This window comes from Centruroides vittatus, unplaced genomic scaffold (assembly GCF_030686945.1).
Source record: "Centruroides vittatus isolate TY-2023 unplaced genomic scaffold, ASM3068694v2 contig_986, whole genome shotgun sequence".
Lineage (NCBI taxonomy): Eukaryota > Metazoa > Arthropoda > Arachnida > Scorpiones > Buthidae > Centruroides > Centruroides vittatus.
In genome coordinates this window covers 1,050,766-1,064,598 of record NW_027122655.1, presented here as the reverse complement: position 1 = coordinate 1,064,598, position 13,833 = coordinate 1,050,766, and the positions used below count along the sequence as shown (strand labels likewise).

The 13,833-nt window shown below is 30.5% G+C and overlaps 1 protein-coding gene across 2 annotated transcripts in view; it reads left to right on the top strand.

The window, feature by feature from the left end:
- LOC136985993 (regulator of chromosome condensation-like) overlaps window positions 1-13,833 on the top strand; it is a 64,203-nt gene that overhangs the window by 8,458 nt on the left and 41,912 nt on the right. The window contains exon 2 of one of the 2 annotated variants that reach the window (XM_067283425.1): window positions 10,056-10,117. The exons of the other annotated variant lie outside the window; for it this stretch is intronic. The gene's annotated coding sequence lies outside the window, so the exon portion shown is untranslated. The remainder of the gene's footprint in view (window positions 1-10,055; window positions 10,118-13,833) is intronic. 2 annotated transcript variants of the gene reach the window in all.

Sequence of the window (13,833 nt, the reverse complement as noted above, 5' to 3'; positions counted from 1 at the left end):
ATGAACAATATATAATTATAATACATATATAACAAAAATGGAAAAACGAAAAAAATAACAGGTTTTAAAACAGACTTCAATCAGAGTCACTTTCTTCTTCCGATGACTGTATGTCAGTGTCACCTTCTCTTATTTTAAATGAATACATAGTTTTGTTAATTTTTTAAAATGTTCTTGAGTAATTTCGTAATTAGTACAACACCAATTTGTATTATGTAACTCAATTTTAATTCTTAACAATGCCAAAGTTAAATTAACTCCAAAACGATTTTTTTTTTTTTTTTTTTTTTTTTAATTTCAGCCAACATTGAAAATACACATTCCACATCAGCGTTTCCATGCGGAATAATTAAGGCATTTTGTGCCACTTGTACAATGTTTTTAAACAAATACTCGCCATTGAAATTTTTAATTTCTGCTATTTGGGTCCATAAATTATATGTATTATCAGGGGTTTCTTCAAATTTTAAATAAAGATGAATTTTTTTCTATTCGTTTTCAAGTGTGTAGACATTAATGTCAACTTTCATAATTTCAGTAATTGGTTTTAAATTGCATATTTTATTCGCATTAAAAATATTGTTTTTATTCAAAAAATTTAAATTTTTATTTAAAAAAAGGTTTCCAACTGGAAGTCTTTTAAATGCTTCACTAACTGCTTTTTGGTAAAACTTTAGACATTTTAAATAAATAATTCATTGTCAGTTTTACTTAAATCATTAACTAGTGTTCTTGTGGTTGCCCCAACATTAATTTTTAACAATTTGAAAAATTTCCCGGGCAGATTTATTTTGTTACAAAATGTTACTTTACAGATTTTTAGCTCTGCACACTGTAGAAAAATCTAGAATTACAGTTTTGTCCATCGTAATATTAGTCGTTGCCAGAGAGCACTATAAAGTAGAGAAAAGTCTGTAAATTTGAAAACTAAAAATAAATTTATATTTCTAAAACAAAAAAATTTCAAAATGCTATTTTTGGCTGATTTGTTTGCGTTGCTGCTACGTTGCTCTAAAAGACACCATGGTTAGGAACACTGCCAGATCGCGACACTTCTGCTTTTGATATTGCCAGATTTTTTCCCTTATTCCATACTTGCTTTATTCTTCGTAAATGCTTAGCACCATATAAGAAAATTTATAAAGATCTTTTAACTAAAAGCAAGCGATCTAAAATTACATACTTTTTGCAAAAGGTAAAGTATGGATCTGAAGATAATGCAGAAAAATGCTCAGAGGATATGGATAACTTGCCAAAAAGAAAATGCCTTCGGTTAATAGTGCTTAGTGATGACAAAGAAGACATTGTTTAATTTATATTTATATGTATCACTTAAGAAAATTGTAATAAAGATATTTATCTTAATTATGAAAATATAATAGCATGTTTTTAATTTTTGGAACCTAATCCCTCTTTTCATACTAGTTCTTTGTTTCGCATAACATGGCAATTTTTTGGAACGTAACTCCTGTGTTATATGGGGGTTACCTGTATACAGTGGTGATATTCAGCGGGTTCGCACAGGTTCGGGCAAACCCGTTGTTAAAATTTTCAGTTTTCCGAACCTTGTTAAACACACGGAACATTTCTCAGTGATTTTTTTTTTTTAATATATTAAAATATACATATTATACTCTGTAAAATACTACTAAACTAGAGCCTTATACCCCATTCATACTGAGCATTTCAATCTAGATTGTGAGCAAGGTCGGGGACTATGTGTTGGTGCGATCTCTCTCGATCGAAACAAGGTTTAATTGCGATCGATTCAAGAGCGTTCTTGAAACTAGATCCAGTGATAAGAGAGATCCCACAATCTCACGCGCACAAGATAATACAAGATGGCTGTGGAACACGTGTCAGGCTATGGACGGCAAAATAAAAAGAATATTGTATTACGAGAGATGACGACATCTGTCTACTATGAGTAGTGCAATTCGGGATAAAAAATTTCTCTGCCTAAAAGAAAAGGAAAAAAAAAAAGAAACGGGGAGAGTTGACAACACTAATATACTATTGTAACCTGGTCTTCGCCCAGGGCTCATTACGTTCCAAATATGCCACTGATTATTAGATATATCGCAAGAAAAGGTATTGTATTTATTTCTAGCCAAAACTTCCATTTCATTTGTCGACGATTGTCAGGGAAAAATTTTCTGCTAGCGAACCCTTTGTTAACTATTTCGAATCTCACCACTGCCTGTATATAGTTTTATTGCATTTTATGTTAGTTTACATTTTTTGATTTAATATTTAGTTGATCCATGCATTTATTTAATTTTATTTATACATTTGTATTTAAAAGGATTGTTCGAACCATTTTAGAAATTTGAATTTTTGTTTTGTGTAAACGTTTGAACCTAGAACCTGTGCAAAGAAACATTCCAACAGTTTAAATTACCTGCTGATGACCTGTTGAGCGGGTAGAAAACATTTGTAACATAGTAATAAATACTAATTCTCGGAGGCATAAGGTGTTTGAGTCAAAATATTAAAATGAATAGCCTCTAAAGAAAGATCTCTGCAATGGAAATAGTTGTTTCTGGTGATTGGACATGGCAAGCAGTAAAGATAGGACTAGTATCCATCTGTAATGTATTTTTACTTTTTATTAAAATGGAAATCATGTTGTTTCAATTCAAAAATTTTCTTCTGAATGGTGTTACATAGATGACCAGCACAAATCTATTGTTAAAGGAAAAGTATGATGTACCACTACTAATTTGTGGTGGAGAGCATATTTTAAATTAAATAAATTAAAAATATAATTAAAAATTGCAGCCCAGCATTATGACAATGTTACAATAAATAAGTGCTCATTTTTATTTTTATGGAAAAAATCTATATGAAATTTAATTATTTTGGACATTTTTTTTTCTTTGCAAAAATCTGTTGTTTCAAATAATTCCAAAATCAATTAAATACACTATTCACAACAGAATGTGTACTTATAACTTTGTCCATTAATAGAGGTGGTTTTCATCAGCTCACGTGAAAACTGTTGGAAAACATGCACGTTACATGTAAAGAGGCATTTTCTTATATGGAGAACCTGTGAATGTTTAATTTATTATTTTTTACTTATTTATTTAAATATGCTTTGGCCTGTTGGTTTTTTCAGAGTTTAATAAAAAAAATAGTACAATGAACAAAAGAAAACTAAAAAATACAAAAGAAAAAATTAAAAACAGCTTTCTTTTAAAAAGTTTATAATTGCTTAACTCTCATTTTGTTGTGTAAACTGTTCCAAAACCTTATCAACTGAAACAATGGAACTATTTGGCCCACTATTAGTTTAATCTCTGGCAACAAATAATTATTTTTCATTTTAGAAGTGTGTTTATTGAATTGAAAAGAAAGCAGTCAGTTTTTTGTTGTTTTGGTAATTTAAAGCCATTCAAGAGTAGTAGTTTTTAATATAAAATTGATAATTTATCTTGAATGTAATAGGTAGACACAGAATCATTATAGTACAAATTTTGAATTGATATGATAAAACATTTTGTTCTACTTGAAAGTTATTTAAATTATAATATGAACAGGAACCTCAGATTGATATTCTATATTTAAATTTTACTTCAATACAAATATGGTAAAAGATGTTTGATTAAATTAAAATTTTAGAATGGACGTATCCTTTTTATTATTCCTGTAAATTTGGCCAATGCTGAAGTCAGACTGTTATATATATATATATATACACTTAATTTTGTTTGTAAAACACAAATTTAGTCTTATCAGTATTGATACACAGATTATTAATTTTTGGATATGCAGTTAATTGTTTTAATATATTATTAAAATTATCTTAATAATTGTATTTGAGTCCAAGTATGATACTACAATATAATCTGCATACATTATAAGATTGGTTTCTGATAGAAATTCAAAATGATCATTAACATAAATATTAAACCTAGACCAATAAGGAACCTAGACTCTTGAAGGACTCCTTTGTTAGATGTAAATAATTTTGAAATAGAGTTGTTCACTTTCAGATAATATTTATCATTTAACAAGTAAGATGATAATCAGCACAATGGTGTACCTCTCAATTCTATATTTTTCAGTCTGTTTCAGAGAACTGCAAAATTGACACTACTAAAAGCTTCAGAGAGATCAACAAATACATTGATACAACTGAATGGGATTTGTCAAGTTCCATAGTAACTAGTTGTTTGAAATGTAACAAACTATCAGTAGTGGAGACATTTGTTTTATAACTGTATTGATTATTATGAATTACTTTATTTTTACTTAACATAATTGCTGAATCTTGTATCAAAAAATATTTCAATAACCTTAGCCACAGCTGGAATTATAATAATTGGTGTATAATTTTCAATATCTGATTTGGTTTTTTTTTCTTATAAATTGGTAAAACAAGATTATGCTTTAATTCAACTGGAAAAATCTCAGTATTAAACAATTTATTTATAATAATGATAAACTGAAACAATAATAAGCTGAAACAATCCTAATAATTACATTTTTCAGTTTTTTCTTCCTCTTTTGGTTTGTTGCAGTTAGATTCTGATCTTGATTTTACTTTTTTCATTGTTTTTATATTGACTGTTTTAAGAACAAATAATGTCAAAGCTATAATAAATAATCAACTTGAAATTAATAGGAGGACAGTAAAAAGATAAATTAGTCAAAAAGCAGTTGATATCCAAAGTAAAACATCTGAGATGTAAAAAAATATTGTACCAAGTAAAAATTATGGCATCCAAAATGAAAGTCAAATTTTTTTTGGGAGCTTCTCTTTGGTAAAGATAAGCTCAGTGCTTAAAAGTGATATTGTATGCATATACTTTTCAGGTGCAATTCCACAACTAACTACAAGTGTTTAGTGGTTTATCCACATGGCCACTGGTGGGCTTTAAAATTAATAAAAGTTATTTTCCAAAAGCATAGAACATGGTCATGTGAAATATGCATAACATTTTGCTATGAAATGGCCTTCACAGGTTAATGTCATTTTGATATCTAAATTTATCGAAGTGTCTGTTATCTAAGAAATTTCTTTAGATACTGATTAATTAAAAAGTATTTTTCTTACTTTGCATTTTACCAATAGTAAACTTAGGGTTGGAGTCGAAAGAATTTTACTGACTTCCACTCCACTCAAAAACATCCAACTCTGACTCCACAACACTGGTTATAGGCCAATTTTAAATTCCAATAATGAATTAGTTAATTCACATTACATGACTGGTAGGTGGCAGGCAACTGACTCACTAGACCAATAATTATATATTAAGATTGATATTTATCTGTTTAATTTTCTCCAAGTTTATTTCATTATTACTTGACAAAGAAAATTACAGATCTGTAGTCGTAAAATAAAAATGATAAATGGTATTTATTTCTATATTTAATTTATTTAATTGGGACAATTTATAAATATCTGCAATTGAATTACAAAGTGGCCATTGAGCACATTGGTGAATTTCTTGGTATTTCAAAAGGATTTTTCAATAGCCACTTCCCTGTTAAGGCTAAGTACTGTATCATACACACAAGCATCTTAAGCATCTTTGCTAATGCATGCTTGGATTGAAAATTATTTAATATTTTAAATTTTATACAAATGTTTAATTAATGAAAAATGGATTTCTACATCAGAGTTTAAAAAATAAAACAAAAATGTAATGTCATCTTTAGTTTCAATTTTGTTGTTATTATTTTGAATTAAAATTAATAATTATTAAATAACATTATTAACTATAGTCTAAATAATCTAGGAATCAATATGATTAGTATAGAATATTTGTGCTTGGTTGTTTATGTATATTTACAATGATTTTTAACAGAAATGAAACATATAAAGCAATATTCTAATTAGGGATTGCAATCCAGCAGTGTTTTGAATCCAGCTGGATCCAGCGTGGATGTATTTTTGGTGCAATAGTATTATCTGTCTATCTATCTATCCTTATGTTTTTTAAATGAAATAAAACATTTTTAAAAAATACTTAAGAAGCTTTTGTTATTTAGACTGGTCACTATAAATCAGTAAAACTTCTTACACATTTAGGTAGTAAACTTAACTTTGGTTCGGTTTAACACTTGAGATAGAGATAATTAACTTTAAATGTTTAGTTAGATTATAATTATAATGTAATCTTTAAGTTAAATAATAGCAAAGGTAATTCTACTGATTAATTTATATTAATATATTATAATAATGTAAGGACGGATAATCAGTGGCTAAGTGGCTATCAGTCTTACCAGTTTTCTTATATAGGCTCTACATATTAGTCTGTAGTTATTTATAAGTATATAAAACTATGTACTGGAAGTAGAATAAGTTAAATAAACTACACCTTTATCAATCCAGCAAAATTTAATAAAATAATAATGTTTTCAATCGTTTTTAACGATCTTCCTCAGTTACAAAAAAAGTAGAACATTAAATATAGAACATAAAATGTGTTCGGAATAAATATAAAAATTAACGGAAAACGTCCAAACGGACAAAATATAGATAAATAAACAAAATAAATAGCGGCAAAAGTATATACAGGGTGTTTTTTTTTTTAACTGACGGTACTCAGAAACATCTGTAGAGCAATCTAACAGCCGGACTGTCGCCAAATTTGGGAAAGTGACTAAGGACGACATGGAAAAGAGATTCCGCAAAAAAAAAAAAAGTAATACCTAAATTCGCCGGTAGAGGAGGATTTGGTGCTGTTGTAGCAAGAAAGTTACCAGCACTTCACTGAAGAAAGGGTCATCAGTCGCTTTTTTCCACTTGCATGGCTGCCTCGCTCCCCGGATCTAACCCCATGTTACTTTTTCCTGTGGGGTTACTTAAAGTCCAAGGTCTATCTTGGTAGTGTCCCAAACTTGATGACTTTGAAGGACAACGTTTCTCGAACCGTGATGAACATTCCTGCAGACATGTTACGTTCGGCCATAGAGAACACGGTGTTCAGGATGCAATGAGTTGTCCAGCAGAACGGTGATCACATTGAAGAAGAGAGAAGGTTATTTGCTGAGTAATTAAACTTTCGTTATTACACTGAAACCTCTGTCTGATTATTCATTCGTGTGTTTGTTAATTTCAGCTGAATTTTATGCAGATTCTTAGCTGTTTCGCTAAAACAGCGCCAAATCCACTCTACCGGCAAATTTGGGTACTACTTTTTTCTTCGCGGAATCTCTTTCCCATGTCGTCCTTAGTCACTCTCCCAAATTTGGCGACAGTCCGGCTGTTAGATTGCTCTACAGATGTCTCTGAGTACCATCAGTTTAAAAAAAAACACCCTGTACAGTAATACCTCGACTTACGCGAACCCGGAGTTACGCGATTTTCAAATCTCGACGATTCGTCTTTTGTTTGAGCGCCACGCAACCCTTGATTACTCACTCCCCCCAAACTATTGTTCAGCTTACAGGTTCGGACGTGTCGCGCGGAATTGACGCATAGCTACAATTTATTCTGACTTATTTACAGTAGAGCGTCGATAAGTGGAACGTCGGTAAGTGGAATGGCCGGAAAGTGGAACGATTTTCAGTCGGACTGTGTCATGCTGAATCGAATGTTTTTGATACTAAATTTACTTCTAAAGTATAATTTTCATGTTTTTTATATTCTTTAATATATTTATTTTGTTTGTACAAAATGCAGAAATAATTTTTAACGATACGATAGCCTCGATGATTATTATAAAAATTTTCGTTAGGCTTAAAATCGACGAAAATTCGACACGAAGTGACACGCAACGGAGAAAAATTTGAACATCGGACAGGTTAATGTATTTTTTCGTACAAAGTCGGAAACTGGAACAAATCATTAACTGGAAGGACCCCAGTCCCCAATTGGTTCCACTTATCGACGCTCTACTGTATTTCTGTGTTATATCTACGGAGACTTGAGACTCTACTGTGTCATCCAAACGAAGTAGAACTGATTCTTCTGCATCAAACAAGAAAAGAAAAACTCCATCTTTAATAATGTTAACTTTACATTCCAAAGACTTCGATACAAAAATGAAAATTTGTAAATTGGCAAAACTTGATCCTTTAGACCCAGTTCAATCAGATGATCGAATGACGGTTGGAAACTTGACAGAAGGCCTCAGTTTAATTAAAAAGAGGTTACAAATTTTAGAAAATATAGACTCCAACGAAGAGCGCATTTCTTCTACAAAACGAAAAATAAAAAAAAGTTATTAGCATGCTACGAGGAAATTTTGCGGGAGAAAAAATCTTTGAGCCGTCAGACGAATTTGTTAGATTTTAGGAAGCCTTCTATAACAAAATAACTTCGATTTACGATTTTAATAATATAATTTGTTCTACATATGTATTATCTAAAATTTTATTAAACATTTTTTTCTAAATTGTTGTTTTCTTTAGTCTCCGGCCCCAATTAAAAATAATTAGTATGTATTTATATGCGAAGTTATACCCCGACTTACGTGAATTCAACTTACGCGGTTATCGTTCGGTCCCACCTATCGCGTAAGTTCGGGGTATTACTGTATATAAGATATAACAACGAAACCAGCATTGTCCGTTAATAACATTAATTAATGTTAAAGAATCTCCACATGGTAGACAATGAGTCTGCATCTCTATGGTTCATACAACCAGTTGTCATGTGCGCCTTGCAGATTTCCAATCTCTCAAGATGTTTGACCGTTTGCCTATTCGTCGTCGTTTTTATAATTGCTGCTTGATCCCATTGAACGTTAACATCCTTGTGTCTTGCGTATGATGTCAGCGCAGTGTTGTCAAGGTTCTTACTGATTGTATATTTGTGCTCTTGAGCCTTTGTTTTAAACTGCGCATCGTTGCACCCACAAAAACAAGCTTGGAATTGAAACGTTGGTTGTGTAAAGGCACCAAATATATACCCGTTGTTGAATTCCGATCCTCTTTCTTTTTATCGTTTCTTAAAAGTTTGAAAACAGTGGGATTACGTCGGTATACAATACGAAAATTATCAGACCTGACAAGTACATCTATGTATCTTGTTTAAAAAAAATGGGATGTAATTAAGCACTATTTTTTTTTATATTTATTTGAAACACATTTTATGTTCTATAGTTAATGTTGTATTTTTTTGTAACTGAAGAAGATCGTTAAAAGCGATTGAATACGTTATTATTTTATTAAATTTTGCTGGATTGATTAAGGTATAGTTGATTTATAAGTAATTTAATTATTAGTGTTAGTAAAGTAGTGAGTAAATAATTAGTAAGTAATTAGTAGCAGTCTAGTAGTCAGCAAAGCGACAACGTAGACTTTTGCGCAATTATTTAGAAAGCTAATTGAGTATTTGCGGATCCGCAGCGCTGGATCCAGCAGGCCGAAAAATGCGCTGGATCCAGCAATTGCAATCCCTAATTCTAATACTTGAGATGTCAACTTCTAAATAGCATTGTGGGATTATCTTGCTTTCAATGACTTCCTTGGAGGCATAGGATATGGTATGATACAGTTCATTCTTGCTATTTCCTACAAGTATATATCATTGCAAGTTATCTGTCCAAATTACACTATCTAGAAGTTTGGCTTAGTTTTTTTGGAAGTCCAAATAACATGTAATTAATAACATACCTGTCTTGTTTTAGAATAGATTTAAGTCCTACTTCAGATTTTTTTTTCCAAACATTTTAAAATTATTAAAATCAAATTCTAATTATTAAAATAGATACAAGATACTGGCATTGCCTATTCTTAGGCCAAATCATTTAATAATTGATTTAAAATATAGCAGTTACAATCTGAAAAAATTCAGCTATTTAGTTAATATATTTTACAATATACTGTATTTTACGGACTATAAAACGCTATGGACTATAAGACGCACCTTAATTTTTAAACAATTTTTAAAAAGAAAATACCTATAAGATGCTACAGACTATAAGACGCACCTGAATTTTGGAAGCAATTTTTCGAAGAAAAAAGTGCATTTTATAGTCCGTAAAATACGGTATTAACTTTGGAGAATATTTATATATATAAATATTATTTAAAAATATAATTAACTTTAAAGTATTTCATATTTTAAGTTTATATTTAATGTCGTTTCTTTATAGATGATTATTAAATTTAAGAAGATGGAATGAATTATTTGATATTTTTAGAGTGAAAATATCAGGTAAAGTTGAATAAATTAATTTAATTTACATTAAATTAAAAGACTGCATTAATATTCAGAAGTTCTCGCATTCTACTAGAACATTTATTTATTGTGTGTAATTTTTTTTCTTTTGTTTCACTTGTTTAAAGATTTTCAATGACTGCTTATTCTAGATAAGCTGTTTAAGATCTAGGTATGTACTGGTATTCTGTAAATTAAAATCCTTTCTTGTTACTTTATAACTAAATCTGATATTTTGATGAAATAATTGGCCATATTTATTTTCTTTCGTTTCATTTTTTATGCAATAAATAATAATAAATTCTAGTTGATTTTTAAAAAAACAAACATATTTATCCATTTAACTTGCATTGAAAATATCACAATTTATCCAGTAAAAATAATACTCTAAATTTTTTCCTTGTTTTATCCAAATAGGGTAGACAAAAGCAATGAAATTTTAAGCTTGTTCTTGCTTTGTCCATTCATTTTTGTATGATGCTGGCTTTATCATTATGTGACTTGGATAAAATGCACTTTATACAGATTTTTTTTTGTTGTCAATTTCTAATATTTTGTAGTTAAAACTGTATTTCTAGCAATAAAATTTCAATTTATGACAGAGTGGGAAATAAGTTGTTTTACATCAGTCATTCATTGTCTTGCTTAATGATAGCAACCAATCAGGTATTAATAACAATCAGTCTACATAACTTATGCTATGGTAGAATATATAATATCAATCTTGTTTTTTAGATCTTAAATTGAAAAGTTAGAAATTTCATAGAATTTGATTTATTTGTAATATCAATTTCTTCAGAGATATAACTTTGCATATCAGTTAAAGCACTTCTTGAAGTAAATGGTATTTCATTTCATTAAACATTCTAATTTAAAAGATGCACTTACACAAAATAGTTGTTTCTGATACAGTAATACCTCGGTTTTTGTTGACTTCGGTTATCGTCAGTTTTTTTCATGAAAAATTTGTCTTGGTTTTTGTCAATTGCCTTGGATTTTGTTGGCATGCCCAAGTGGCCTCGCTGCTAATTTTGCGAAAGCAAAGACCCATGCATTATTTCTCATTCTGTGAGCATTAACCTGCGACAGACCACATTGGCCAACATTTTCATTTCCTGAACACTGGGAGCTCATTCGTGGGTTCATGCTTCGCCAAGACAGGCTGGTCACATGGATTTTTCTGAATTTTCTCCATGTTTGTAACGCCTGAATAGGGGCCTGTTACCCTTAAACAGACCTCCTGGAAGGCATTATTCTCCGCGATACGACCATCATAAATGCATACTACTATTATTACATGACAATTACGTCACACTTTACCATGGGGTGATATAGGTTAGAAGCTCATGTCTAACTAGGTTCTACAAGACAAGACATTGCCCTGCACATGTAGCCAAACAATTCCATTGCTTTCCTTTAGATTAGTTTTTTATATTAATTTCTTGTTGCTTTTAATATTTAACACTATATTAATTCTCTATAAAATGTGTTTTTGGTATGTATTTTGGACTGTCTAGAATGAATTAATTGGATTTACATTGATTCATATGGAAATAATTACCTCATATTTCGTCGATTGTTTTCAGATGAATTATCAACAATAACTGAGGTATCATTGTAAATTTAATTTTTGTTTTGTTTTATGAAATTTTCAATTATATCTGAAAAATGGAATTTGCAGATTTTACTGTAAAAGTTTTTTATTATTAATAAATTATTTCCAGTACAAAATTTTGATTTATTTTATTAGTTTACTTTGTTGTTGCAATAGGTTGCTGTAGCAATCTGCTTGCATCTGTGAAATGAGCATTCAATCCTATACAAATAATTGAAATGGATTGAAATAATGTAAAGAAAAACACTTTAGTAACATTAAGAGCAACAGTAAGATACAAAAATTGTCGGGAATGGAGACTGTACAGGTACTGTCGTGTTCCATCTCTAAGAATGGAATGAGTAAAATGACCAGACAGCTCTTGACCAGAAGTTCAAACTTTAGAGTCCAGTTACACATGTCTTCTGCTTCTGCATACAACGAAGGTCACCACAATGTCATTTAAATTTTTTGCTATGCCCACATTCAGTTTACTACAATAGATCATTTAAAAAGAAATTATTAGTATATGTCGTAGATATTAGACAAAGTTTTGACTCAGCTGTTTTCGGTATTTCCAATGACTTATTAGCAAATTAATATAATATTTTTTTAGGTATAGTTTCTTGGTTTTATAATATATTTCTTTGTATTGTATGTGAAAAAATGGCAGTTGTATATTTACAAGATTTTTTCAACTGGGATATTTCCTAAAATTTCGTTTTCAGTTTTATGTATATTCTCCAGTAACTACCACCTTATAAGTTGCTGAGGGAATTTTTAATTAAGAAAACTGACATTTTCGATCTATTCCATAGATCATCTTCAGGTTTAAACTGATGAAGAAAAAACAGATCCTTTGGCCTGGGCCATCTGGGCCAGGCCGAAGGATCCATCATTGGATGGGAAGAGGCGGAAATCGTCAAACAAATATATTCTCCAACTTTAGCAAAGACGGCGGAAAAAATAGAAATATACAAGAGTAGACTCGACAATAGATGCATTAACGCCAGGGACGCTGAGGGATTACCGTCAGCTTGGAAGTTTGCAATTAAGAGACTTACAAATGGCTCATGATTTGCGATGTGTTTCGTATTTGGAGAACCTTAATATTTTATTATCTGTTAAATGATGTTAGCATGTACTAATAACTTTGGGATTGTTATGTGTTTGTTAGTTTACATTTGTGTATTTTTTGCGCTTTAATTCTAATTTTAATTAGTTGCTCTGTTGTCGGTTTTTTGAATTTAAATATGTTGTTTTCCATTCTATGGAATTATTTTTGTTCATCAGTTTAAACGTGAAGATGATCTATGGATCTATGATCTATTTTTTCTATTTTTAATTAAAAATTTCCTCAGCAACTTATAAGGTGGTGGTTACTGGAGTATATATTTTTGCTGAGTACGTTTATGTTCAATATTTATGTATATTTTTTAGTATACAGTAGAGAGTCGTTTATCCGAACACCGGTTATCCAAACGCTTTCCAGTCGGACTGTGTCGTGCTGAATCGAACTTTGATACTAGATTTACTTCTAAAGTATAATTTTTATGTTTTTATATATTCTTCAATATATTTATTTTGTTTGTACAAAATAAAGAAATAATCTTTAATGATACAGTAGCCTCGATTATTATTATAAAAATTTTCATTAGACTTAAAATTGACGAAAATTCAACATGAAGCGACATGCAACGAAGAAAAATTTCAACATTGGGCAGGTTAATACGTATATTTTTTCATACATAATCGGTTATCCGAAAAATCAGTTATCCAAACAACCCCAGTCCCCAATTGATTCGGATAAACGACTCTCTACTGCAGTGGTTTCCAACCTGTGGGGCGCGCCCCCTAGGGGGCATGAGACTGTCGCAAGGGGGGCATGCAGCTGTTTCCAAAATATCATTTTCGAATACAAACCAAAAAAGTCGAATAGGTGTCAAAAAAATGAATCAGCAAAATAGGTATATGTAATCCACAATCCCCGCTGCGAATTTTTTGGGTACAAATGCTAAAACATCCATCCATACTCTTGCTGGAACGAAAACATCTCGCTTTCGCGTTTGGAGCTGAGCACCAGCGGGGCGAGGAAACAAAAGACAAGCACTCGGAACAT